Below are 13586 nucleotides of genomic sequence, written 5' to 3'. Positions count from 1 at the left end.
TTTTTGTCCTCTCCGATGGACCAGGACGACCCGGACACTGCTCAGTTATTTCCTAGCCGTGTCTCCTGAACTGCACGATGATTCTGTTGACTGTCGAAAGCAGGATTCCCAAATTCTGCAAAATTTGCCGCTGACTTATTCCACCATTTGCTTGACCAACTATCCTTCCTCTAACAAAATCTGACAATTCGAGAGAACCTTGAGTTCTAGTCATGTTGTAGCACAAGATAATTAGTGTGCAGACCATTTTCATTTATATAGTGCTCTGTGAACACAAATTAGTTAGCATAATTCAGTTAAATGACGAAAGATTAGGATGTCTATTTACTTGTGACCACTCAGTGTAGATCTCAAGTAAGTTTTTATTAATTTCAATTTCGAAAATATCTTTCTGCTGAAGCAACTGTAATGGGACTTATTAACATAATTCTTAATGCTACATAAACATTAGGATAAACTTCAATTAAATTATTATCCATAATATATTTTAGTGAATCATGAATATCTATATCTGGAGGTACAGTCCTGGTACACATTCTTAGCTGGTACACATTCTTAGCTCCCCAAATAATTCTTCGCCATTTTTATTTTTAAATCACTTTTTACTCCCCCGCATGTTAGCTCCATTATCGTATCCAAGTCCGAGGCAGTTTTTGATGTCCAGTCCTAGGTTGTTGATTTGTAAAAGTAGATAATTTGTTATTCTTCAGCCGTAATTTTTCTATTGGTACAAATCCAACAAAATGTTCTTCAATGTCTCCCGACTTTTCAGCAACATCATCGTCATTTGTTCGGTGTGACTTACGTCTGAGGTACAGTGCAGAATTATTGAATAATATTTTACTTGCTGTACATTTTGAATAATTGCAAGTTGAATATGTTTGGCCATCAATACTATTAATTCATCTTGAATGTTGTTTTCCAAATAATGATTAAGAAGACTATTATCTTCTATGCGTTGTAAGTGTTCTCGAAGAACAGGATCAAACTTAACCAGGTCTAAGAAATTTCCACTTCTTCCTGTTCTAAACTATCCCTATGTCCTCTAAGTGCCATGTTATGCAATTCTAAATATTACATTATGGCCAAGAGCCTTTCCAGAATATCACGCCAGCGCTGCTTTTCCTGCTGTATTTCATTTTTAATCACCGTATCAATAGTCTTCCCGCATTTCAATTTCTTTTCTGATTCCAACCATTTCAAGGCACACTCTCTGTGTTCTGAACTGTTATCATGAAACTTGAGACGACTACCGATGTTCTTCCAATCATTACAGCAGTGAGATACTAACGCTACACTTGAGGATGAGAACAGACGACAGGCAAAACAATAACCACTGTTTTTGCTTGGAGAGTAAACCAACTAACGCATTTCTTGTTTTTCCTTGTTGCTTAGATTGTAATAGAATGAGGAGAAACACCTGTTTTTATCATCCACTAGGAAAGTTACATTTTCTTCTCGAATCGTCCTTTGAGAATATAATTTACTCTATCTATATCCTGTATTGGGAAATTCCATTCACCGGGATCGTAATTAATAGATTTATATGTTTCATTAAGATCATCGGATTTTAATGTATTAACCCTATCCACCCGGGTATCCTTTTCTGCGCATGAGACAAGGGTTTGTGTGTCTTATATCCAAAATTTTATTAAGCTGCATTTTGTCTATGTTAATATAGCATAAAATCTTAGCTAATAATCCATATTTTAATAATATATAAGTTTTAAGTTCTTAATTCTGTAAGGAAATATTTTATAAAACCCTGAATTTCCCCTAATATGATGGGCGTGACACATTTTATCAGGGTTTGTTCTCTTCTCTATTTTATTATCACCCCTTGAATATGTGCAAAATTTAAAGTAAACTATTCCCTATAAAATCCAATTTGCTCACACAAACCACAATTTTTATAGTTCCAAGTTTTGTTTGGTTACAGAGCTATCAAATAGAAAATCAGACCCCTCCTGCCACACTCACCTGTCACATCCTCTCTTTCAGGATTTGTTAAAAGTTTTCTGTTACGCTTAGTTATATATTACCTATAACCAATAGGAAGCAGAAGTTTTCATCTATCAAATGACCTTTTCTATTTCTTTGTCCATTGAGTACATAATCATCAGTTTCAATCTGAGTACAAATTTGTTTCTCACGGGAAAAGCAACCAAAAGCTTGGATGAATTTATAACGGTTCTTGTTGTATGGTGAATTACCTGTGGTTAATGACAAATGATATGATTATACCCATCGCACAAATGTCAAAGAGCGGAAGAGAACGTGACAAGGGCAGAAATTTTGAATCGGGTTAAGCGAAAAAGACGAAAGTGGGCGACTTTGAAAGAATGCAAAGAACAGTTACGTGGTTCAATGCTGAAATATTTATAGGCGGAAAAAGCAAATCAGTCTGAAGTGAAAGTGCAATTGAGAATGAAAATGAAGATGTGGGAAATGGTTTGGCCCAGGGAGAAGATTCTCAAAGTACACCCGTTCACTGTGAGTATAATAATGCTCTGATACTGATAGATACATCTGATGAAGTATCTACAAAAAAATTAGCAAGATTCTGTTAATGTTAAATGGATTTTTTAACCTATATGTTTCCCTAACTAGTGAAACAAAGACAAATTGTTCTACAAGTTTGTAGGTTACACTTACATACTTCAACCAATGGTCCACAGGTAATGTTAAGCTAAACCAGTTGTACAGCCTGCTTGAAGAGGCTACCTTCCAAGATGACCATGCAGAAACACATACACATTAGCTAGAAACTCAAGAACAAAGATGTAAAAGGATTTGCCCATATTTATAACCTTGAGACATCTGGTCAACGAGAATGTAATAACTACATGGAGAAACTGCATGAAAATATATAAAAATATTACATGAATATATCTGAATATAGTTATGTTCTATATTTGTTATTGAAGGGTGAAATTCGTGACTATTTCAGTTATTATAACAGTAGTCTATTTTAGTATTTATTGTTTTAATCTTTTTAAAAATACATTAAGCTGTTCCTATTTAAACACGTTTTTAGAACAGAGACAGTATAGAAATACAATGACCGTCCCTGTTCCTTCCAAAGTTGTGGTGTATATGGACACACACATTTTAAAAATAGTATCTGTAATCTGTATTACTTTGAATATATATACTAGTTCTACTATATAATAGATACTATCTAAGAACGTACTGAGGCACACAAATAGTAAATCAAAAACATTTGTGTTAAAAACTTATACTAAGCAACTTTCCAAAACGTCTCTATTTTCCGAAACTTGTTATACCATAATAATAATAACAAAAACATTAATAGCCCTCATTGTAGCAGTGCAACTTTGACTTTTCGAAGATATACATATTATGACTCCTGTGTTATTTTTTCACGATAGGTGACACTAAATTATCTTTGTTGTGGAAATGTGTTCTGGATCATATATCATGTGCGTAGTTTGCGAAGATTAAAAAAGGAGAGTGAATATCGAAATTCGTTATTACGTCCAGTGAGTAAGTGTTTTATTTTCTTATTATTATCAAAGTATTTAAATCTTAATGATAACACATCGCAAAGGTTATTCAGCGTCATTATCCTGTTTAAAATTATGTTTAAATGTAATATTAATAATCAATTAATTTTAATATTCAGTATACTACCAGTATTAGTTTAACTTTAATTGTTTCTAAGAACTACATTGGGGAGCTTCATTGTGAAAAGTTAGACTTCACTGAGTTTTATCTCCCGAATTTTGTAAATTGTGTTCCATTATCAAACTCAAAGCTAATGGCGTCAAAAATCGCTTAGCTATGTCATTATTAGTATATATAATAATGAAATTTTAATTAAAATATTTTAGCCTGTAGACAACCTTAAGCCTTTAGAATTCAAGTTTAATAGATTAAAGAACAACTTCCTATTCTCTTTGAACCTGAGACTGTTGAAGATAGTTGATAATCAGTATAGCGTTTGAAAATACCAGTGGTATTACTACTATATTATATACTACAGGTACTAAATCATTAGTATTAAGTGATGTATTCTTGTTGTGAATGAAATATATTAAAACTGATTTTTTTTGTACACGTCATTATTAGTGAGGTTTCAGGAGAAATATTAGAAATAGGTAAACATAATTGAAAACATTATACTTAATATACTAGTTAATTATGTCTTAAGACATGAAAATAATATTAAGTATCTCAAATTCAAGAGGCAATCTGTCTGATGTTTAAGCTTTCATAGACAGTTGTAAAAAGAGCAAAGGATACATTGTATATGGCAAGTTCTTCTTCAAAATGTTTCAGGTTTTGTAATAAACAATTCTTTCTTGTTTAGTTTCAAAATCAGGTGAAGTATAACTTTTTAAAATAAAATATGTACAGTCTGGCCAGAAAATAATAAAGTGAAAATTGGATACAAAAAGAAAACATAGAATAAGGGCTACTCGATTATAACAAACTTGGTTTATTAAACAATATCAAGAATGTCAAATAAAATCAACTCACTGCTGTATTTGCATGTAAACTTGCCAACAACAACAAAAGAATTGTGTACTAAAATCACACTTAGATTACTATTGTTCATAATTACAACCAAAAAAATATTTCCACAGAAGTCTTGTTTATTATATACATCATTATAAAAATTCATTTGTACTTACCAGTAAACAATAAAGAATTTTCAAGGTAAGAGAGGGAAGTTGCAGAATGAGAAGAAAAACAAAAGCAGAAAATATTAAAGATAAGATTGCCCTTGTGAGGGAAGAAGAGTAAAATGCTTGGGTACATTGTGATGCACAACACAAGAAAATTAATGGTGAAGAAGCTAGTCTGAGTTAGGTGAAGACAACTGTTGTCCTTCTATGGGTATTAGTAAGTTTATTAACTTACAATGCTAAAATTTGGGCTTCAATTCTCCACATTAGATAGCTTGATATGACTTTGCTCTAAAACAAATACCAACAACAACACAACTTTTAAAGATATTTGAACCTGTGAACATTGATGAGGATTGAGAAGGAAAGAATCTCAAGATTTGTTTTAGTAGGGGATTAATGCTACTTCAGAAATTGTACTTTAGAAAACGGTTGAATGGCTGTGTTAGGAGCGCTTTAACACATTAATTGTGGACAAGAAATTATATATGAGATTTACTGAGAATATGTGTGGGTCAACAGATCAACTGTTTAGATTTATGATGGAGGTTTTAGGGTAGGGGAAAAGATTTTTATACGTGATTGGAAATAAATTGGAATATGAATGTTTAGTGAAGAATCTACTGAACTGAATAATTAATTCCAAAATACCATAATAGCAACTTTTATAGTATGCTGTTCTGATTTTAACAATTACAATGTTTCATCCCATTGTATTGGGTCAATATTAAACTTTTATATTTGTTTTCTTTGTGGTATAGAAGATGAGTTGATTCAGGTGTTTAAATTTTTAGGGGTTTAGACAATCTCAGGCCTACCAGTGAATCTATTAAAGCATATATTTTGAAAGTACCCTATTTTGGTTGCAAAAATTACTCCTAATTCTAAGTTTTTTTTAATAAACCTGAACAACATATGTATATATTTCATGTTTTCATAATTATATGTTAAAACAATAACTTTGGAGAAAAGATGATATTCTTCATTGTAATAGTAAACAAAACCTTGATAAATTGGTAAGTATTCTGTTCTTTGGAAAAGTGTGAAAACCCTATTTTGATTCCAATAATATTGTACTTCAGGTTGGAAAATTTTTTTTTTCAAGAAAATTAGGCAGAAAATCAGTATTTTTCTGTCCAATAAGTCTAAAACACCTATATTTCTATGTTACACCCTTTCTGTTTTTAAGACAAGGTTTTCTTAAAATTGCATTTGGAGGCTTTCAACCTTCCTAGAAGTGAAATGAGAAGATTGGAAAATGACATTCATTAATGTATGTTAGGGGTTATTGGTTCAAGCTTTTTAAGCACAAATAACGACTTATTCTTTGACAAATTGGTTCTTCTAGTATAATTACTAGTTTGTACAATAGTTTTTCTGATGATATTGTTTGTGTATTTAGTATGAACTCAAACTTTTGTTAGGCAAGTATAAGGATGTGAGAGGCTACAGTTACTTTAGCTAAGGTGTGAAGGGTGACCTCAATGAATCTAAAGTTTTTATCGTCATGTTTTTTTCTTATGTTATCATATTCCACAGAAATTATGTTTCATGCTAATCATTGAATATTATTAACTGTGAAAGTTCTTTTATAGAAATCAAGATTTTTAATTGGATCTTCTCGTGACTGCTCATCTACATGCAGTTAACGAAGGTACTGTATTTCACTGTTAGAAGAAAATGTGAATTTTTGGAGTAATCATACTCGTAAGGAAAGGCAGCAGTTCTAAGGTAAGTTTTTCTAACTTGTACATAGAATGTTTATAAGAAAAAAGACAAAATATGACATAGAAAGAAAAGTATTTATTAAAAGATAACTCAAGATTATGACTCAAGATAACTTGGGTTTTCAAAGGTTTCGGTATTGGTCTTAACATAATAAAGTTCTAGCAATAAATGTCAACAACATACATGTTGAGTATCCAGTCTTTTCACTTCACTCTGTCAAGTTTTCTAGTAAACAGTGATGGGTTTTATATAAGCTGGTATGTAAGAGTTAATTTTATGATATTCACTTAACAAGATAGCTAGTGCCTGATACTATGCATTGTGAAAGAGTGATTATCAGGCACTTTGTTAAGAATATCTAAACGTTTTTTTTTAAGGTGTTACAGCTTTTTGTGGCATGGTTTTTGTTCATGAATAAAGTGTTATTATTACAAAGTTTTTTCAGTCTGAATCAAAGTTAAACAGTGATTGCATACACATTGCATGAAGAAAATGAGATTTTACCATTTATTGTTCCATTTAATTATGTTTAAAATTCATGATTAATGTGATGTTTGTGAATGATGTAAAAGTAATTGTAAATTTGAAACTTATATAATTAAGTTTTAGGGTGCGAAGATGTATCATTGGAAAGTCTGAAGATAAAAGTAATTTTACAAACGTTTAAATATATTACAGAACTTGAAGAGTTTCAGTATTAAAGTAACACATTTGTTTTTCCACTATGAAATGTTATGTTTTGTAATCAGTTGGGTTTAAAAGCACAAGCGTCCAAAATATAAACAAGTACACAAGCTGTTAATACAGATGTTTATGACTAATATTGAAAAAAATAAATGAGTTATTACTTGAAATTATCTTTCTGTGTCCAGGTTGCTGTTTCTAATTTCACATCATATGTACATACTAATATTCCTAGCTGAATTTTTGTAATTTTCTAGAACATATATAAAAATGTCCTGAAGATTCCACAGGATGGGTAAAACATTTAAGAAGCTGGGGTTAAAGTTTTGCTAACAATAGCTGCTCCATTTTTTCATTGCACAAATTTTGGTTTTAGAAGCATGGAAGAGACTGTCCATTCATATAACAGTGACATTGAAGAGTTTGCTACACACTAAAGAAGCTACTTAATAGTTTAACTGAAAACTGACAGCTTCTTTTATGACTCACTGCATAGTCCTATATTAGAATTGCTGTTCACAGAGCTTTAATCACCAGTTAATATCAATTGAAAGTATTCTTAAATTTTCTGTTGTCTTAAGTAGAATTTTTGTAATGGGATTTGGCTTCATATTTCTGCTTATCTGGCTGGTGTTTTAGTCAACTAAAAACCATCTCGAATGCTGCAAATTTCAATTTTCACTTGGCAAGATCCTCGAGCTATGTCAAAAGCTGTGTAAAATTTAATCTGTTATTTTCCCCTTTTATTTGTTAAAATTTTTATCTTTAAGTGGTTTAACTTTAGAAATTTTAAGAATGGTATACCTATGAAATAATAGCTGAGATTTGTAGCACTTGAGATGCAATAGGTTATTTGGCTAAGCATATGCCTGACAAGTGAAGTTTCAGATTCAAATCCTCTCCAGTCTTCATTTTTTTACTTCTAACTTCACGGGAGAGTTTACTACCATGAAATATCTGTATTTCTGTGTAGAGAATGATTTGTACATAGATATCAAATGTAAACATTTTTTATTTCTTTATGATCTTTATTTATGTTTTGTATTTCATATTTTTTTAATACTTATTGGAGGATTTTGTGTCCAATATAAAATTTCATTTGCCTATCTTTTATCTTTTTGTTTTATGGTAATGTGAAAGGTATTGAACAAGATAGTTTATATCCACATATAAACATATTTCTTGTGATCACACATCATAGGAATATTAAAGGACATGTATACATAAACATGTGTCAGCTTTTTAATTCTTTCTGTAGTTTTTGGTACTGCTTAAAAATGTCTACATATATTTGAAAAAAATCAAGTGCAGTACTATAAGTATACTACAAATAAAACTTATTATCTCAGTGTTAATCAGTTTTATACCAGCTATGCCTAACAGTACAATAGAACACTCCTAGGTATTTTAAATTATGTCACAGTATTAGAAGATGGAGTTTTTGTAACTTTTTATTTTCAAAACTAGTTACGAAAAAGATTCAATAAAAATACCGAATAGTAATACAAAATCAACAGAGAAATTATTCTTTTTTTAAATTATTGAAGTTATAATTTTCTTTCTCCAATAATAGAAAAATAATCAAATAATAGCTATTGGATGAAATTCTCACCCCCCTACACATAATAATATTTTTGTGCAGGATGTGATGCAATCAACATTAAATTATATCACTCCATTAGTAGGAGGAGGGCAACACATCCTCCATGCACAGTACTTCCCTTGAACACTGTGTGTGTACCAAAAGCTCATTCTTATTCTTCATACTGCAGTCGTGTTCTCTGTCATTATGAATTACAGAATATTTCTGTTTATTATTTTCAACTCTTAGTTACCATTTGAAGTGTTATCTTTCACCATGATGTTCCACACCATCATCTTTGTGTGTGGCTTTTGCCAAAGTCCTTTGCAAGATGGTCAGGTTTGCCTGTCTTCTTGCTTGCTCTTTTTGGCCATTCACCATTTATCATTGCAGGTGGATGATTTGTTGATGTTGACCAATTCGCTACTCCCTTCCTCCAGGTCATCTGATTCTTCTTCGTCTCACTTCTTTCTTTCTTTTTTTTTACCTAATCAATAGTCCACCTCATCTGGACTGGAATCTCTGTTTAGTTCTCATGGCTCTTACATGTCTTCCATTTGAACCTTGGACCACTTTTTCACAAAACCATTTTTCTCTTAAAGTGTATTTTCTTCTCCATTTTGCTTGTGGAAGACATTGTTCTGATTTTTATTGTATGAATGTCTCCTGCATTCTTTACCACAAATAAAGGATTTGAACTGCTTGGGAGGGTTATTACATACTTTCTCAATCATCCTTCCTTTTCTTTCTTCTATGTACAATCATTTGGACCACAATCATCTCTCTGTTTTGTTTTTTTTTCTGTTTGGGAAGTTTGCTGTTATCACACTTGCTCATCTCCATTTCAAGGCAGTGAACATAGTCCTTTCTTGCCAAGAGATTCCTATTTTTCTCATGTCACAGTTGTGTTAAACAACTTAACCAGCTTCTCTGTTCTTGTTTAGGAAATATCTCTTTTTCATCTTTTTCATGTCACCCCCCTGTAAAGTGAGTCATCTCATGGTTTCTCTTGAATCTGTCAGTCAGTATCCTCTGGATGTGATTTTGTGGGCAAATATATAGAAGACCCGCCACACACCTTTGTTTCACATTACATACACCACAGTGCAGTTTCTTCTACCTGTAGGTTTCATTTCCCTCCATTTGCCACTTACAAATCTTCTCAAAGATTGTAAAGATGTGAATTGTAGATTATTACTTTTGCTTATGGGTTTTAAAAAAAGCAACTGCCTTAAGCTACAAATATATATATATATATATGCATATGTATATATGTGCATATGTAGTGGAGACAATGTAGCGTACCATTTAGGCAGAGTTGTTCCACAGAGAATACTTGTGTCTTCTGAAATCCATATTGAGTAGGGAATAACAGAAACTGTTAAGCCTGCTCCTTCTCAGTGCTTGCTGTTGGGGTTGGGTTTGCTGCAAGACTGTTTCCCTAGTTTATATATTTTATTTTCCAAACCATACTACTCTTTTACAAAAAAAAAAAAGCACCAGGTATGATTCCTTTCCCTTATATCTGGCCAGCTCCTGCTGTTCCTATTCCTGGTAACCTATTGCACAGTCTCTCAATATGGAATCTTATGCAGATGATAGATAATTTCTGTTCAATCCACATCCTTCTGGTGTTTTCCTTTATGGAAATTCCTCCCTTCTATTTTCTTCTAGTGAAGTTTGAGAACCCTTGCACCATTTAACCAAGTCACAGGGGAGATTGATATGGAGAGTTCCCCTTTTGGTTGGTGTAATCTCACTCATCAGAGACCAAGTGGACACACCCCTAAATCCAAAATTGGATAGGGATGTTTACCTGGAAATGTAATACAGGCCATCCCTACACTAAAAACCAGACATTCTTGGTGGTTTTGACCAGCCTGATATGTCTTGTGTTCTTCTTGGAATGCCTTTCTGGGATGATTCATCCCTGCTCCTGCTTATCTTGGTAGGTATTCCAGGTAAGTATTTCTCATACACCATTTATTTTATATGTTACTCTAGTCACACTGCACATACAGTCTGCCGACCCTCTGAAATATATCAGCTGGTTGAGCAGCCTTTACATTCTATCCTCTTTTGCAACACTTTAGCACCATACAGGAGGTTCTAGTAATAGTATCTTTCTGCACTACCATTTGTATTGGGTGAAGAATATTCCTTGCTTGACATGGATGTGGTCTCCCACTGAGTGATGATCCCACTGGGCCCTCTCTCCCTAGTAGGTGATGCATTCCATGAGTTTCCCTTTCTGTTGCTATGTACCCAGAAAGGAGCTTATTATTGAACTTGCTTTATTTACACTGGTTCATCTACCATCTTCTCAGTGTGGAATTCTAACTATCTGTTCTGTGAAGAGATGAGCAGCATTTAATGAAATTAACATTTTCTTTACCTTAAAATGTATTTTGGATATATACTCAACTCTTCACAGAACTACCCACCCTTTCCTGTGTGTGTCTTTCTTTTGCCTTGCCAAGAATGAGCTTACAGCATACACAAAGTGTTCAAGGGGAGTACTGCACATGTAGGATGTGTCACCCTCTTATTGGTGGAGGGGTATAGATTAATGCTAATTATATCATAGAATGGTGCAGTTAAAGTTATTATGTGTGAGAGTGGGAGTTTTATTCAAAGGCTTGGCACATGTGAAAGATGTTTATGGCAGTGGCACAAGGTATTAGCTATATGTTATGTAGAGAGGTGAGTATCTATCTGAAATACATTTTTGAGGTAAGGAAAATTTTATTTTGGATGGCATTATTCACAATGTGCATAAATGGATCAATCACAAATACCACTTTCAAAAGTCTCAACACCAGGAAGACCTATGGTGGCATTAACAGCAACTTAACAGGTAGATATCCTTAAGTAAAATATAAATGTAATTTTAGATAAATATTTTTTTTTTTGGCATATTTAAAGATACAGTCACAGTCTGATGTGATCAGATGATCTAAGAACTTACTCAGCACTCTCCCATTTTCCAGAACCTGATACTTACCTTTTAAAGGGTCAGCAACTTTAGAAGAACAGTGAAATGACAAGGGAGCATCTCAAGATATTTCCTATCTTGTCTCAAGTGAAACACATTTTCCACAGGCTCATGCATTTTCTTTCCATTAATCATATAGTAATACACTACATATTACTGTTAGAACTGTTCAGAAGAATGAAATTAACTTGGAGATAATACAAGTTTTCTAGGCAATAGGAAAAATATTAAATGTTTATTTATGGAACATTGTTAAGCAGGAATCTAGGTTAGGTTTTAACTACCCAAATTTTAATCTAGTTATTTATAAGTAATTACAGCCTCCTCCTAAGTATTTTTGTGTATTAAGACAGCTAGTAAGATACTGTAGATTGTTGAATGTGTTATATATGCTGCTGCCGATTGATTACTGGCTGTTTAAGGATTACTGAGATTGTTGAATATGTGATAGATATTAATGCCAAATTGGCCACTGGGTATTTTAATGTAATAACTGTGAGACTATTTAACATGTGACAAATTCCCAGTAGTAATGTTTGACCTTGACCGCTGGCAGCACATCCAGTTGATAGTCACCCTACCTTAATGCTGTGAAATCAAAGAGGTAGAGTGAGCCACATCTAGTTGACCTAAAGATGGTGGCATCCAGTGACACACTCTTATTGGATGGCATCAATTTTAATATATCTGATCTCTGGTAATAGTGGATCATCTGGTTCATATTATCATTAATATTTTGTATCTTTTATACACATTAATCAACACCATTACTTACTGGTTTGATGGAACATGCCTAGATATGTCGAATGATCTGATTATTAACTGGAATAGTGCATGATCATAAATGACTATTAAGCACTATGAGTTAGTTACTTAATATTCTTATGGCAATAGAACATGTCTAGACGTACCTCACCATTAGTAGTTATGGAATTGTAAGATTTTCAGGCAGTAGAAGTCCTAAATTGCTTTTAAAACTACAAATCTTATGTTCATGAATTTAAAAATTATTTGAATAGTCAACATAGCAATATAATGTTTATAATTGCAGAACAAAGTATAACACTTTACCTTTTTTTAGAAACTAAGATAGTTAATTTAGGAATAAAATTTGAGACTAAGTGTTATCATAAACCAATATTCACTGAAAAGTATTTACATTTTGACAGTTTTACCTTTTGAATTTAAAAAAACTTAATTTATAAATAAATTCATTGGGCTAATAATATAGTTAGTGCATTTTCTGGATTTCATGAAAAAATATAAAGGTTTCTTACAAAAAATAAGTTTTCCTTTACAGTTGATTGATGGGATTATTAAGAAATATTAAAAACTTTGTATATATCTAAAATTAGTAAATGTATTGAAACAAAAGAAATAGTTCATTGTATTTTACAGGCAAATGTATTATAGGATTGGAAAAATAAGATTAAAACAGTGATGAATGATAAAGTTTATTTGCAAATTAAGTTTACAGTTGTCTTCAAACTGAAATATTGTATATGTAATTATTTTACATTTAAAGACACGTCTGAAACACGTCGCTTGTAACCTTGGCTATGTGGGCTCTACAGTTTGTCGTTTGAGCTCAATAATTAAAGAGCATGTGCAAAATACTCCATATAATCAGTCTGCCATTATTTGTCACTGTTTGCTAGACTGTGACATTAGAATTACTGCCAACTAACTTAGCATCTTGGGAAGTGAGCTGCCATTATTTGTCACTGTTTGCTAGACTGTGACATTAGAATTACTGCCAACTAACTTAACATCTTGGGAAGTGAGCTGCCATTATTTGTCACTGTTTGCTAGACTGTGACATTAGAATTACTGCCAACTAACTTAACATCTTGGGAAGTGAGTACTGCCATTATTTGTCTACTGTTTGTCTAGTACTGTGACTATTAGAATTACTGACCTAACTAACTTAGCATCTTAGGGAACG

At 32.4% G+C, this 13586-nt stretch overlaps 1 protein-coding gene across 2 annotated transcripts in view; it reads left to right on the top strand.

The window, feature by feature from the left end:
• Positions 1 to 3391: 3391 nt before the first annotated feature.
• Positions 3392 to 13586, top strand: part of LOC106458554 (nocturnin-like) — a 77695-nt gene continuing 67500 nt past the window's right edge. Inside the window, exons 1-2 of one of the 2 annotated variants that reach the window (XM_013918081.2) lie at positions 3392 to 3507; positions 6248 to 6383. The gene's annotated coding sequence lies outside the window, so the exon portion shown is untranslated. The remainder of the gene's footprint in view (positions 3508 to 6247; positions 6384 to 13586) is intronic. The other variant, XM_022385065.1, reaches the window with a different exon arrangement.

The sequence above is a fragment of the Limulus polyphemus genome, unplaced genomic scaffold (assembly GCF_000517525.1).
Source record: "Limulus polyphemus unplaced genomic scaffold, Limulus_polyphemus-2.1.2 Scaffold23, whole genome shotgun sequence".
Taxonomy (NCBI): Eukaryota; Metazoa; Arthropoda; class Merostomata; order Xiphosura; family Limulidae; genus Limulus; species Limulus polyphemus.
This window is presented reverse-complemented; position numbering and strand designations above follow the sequence as displayed.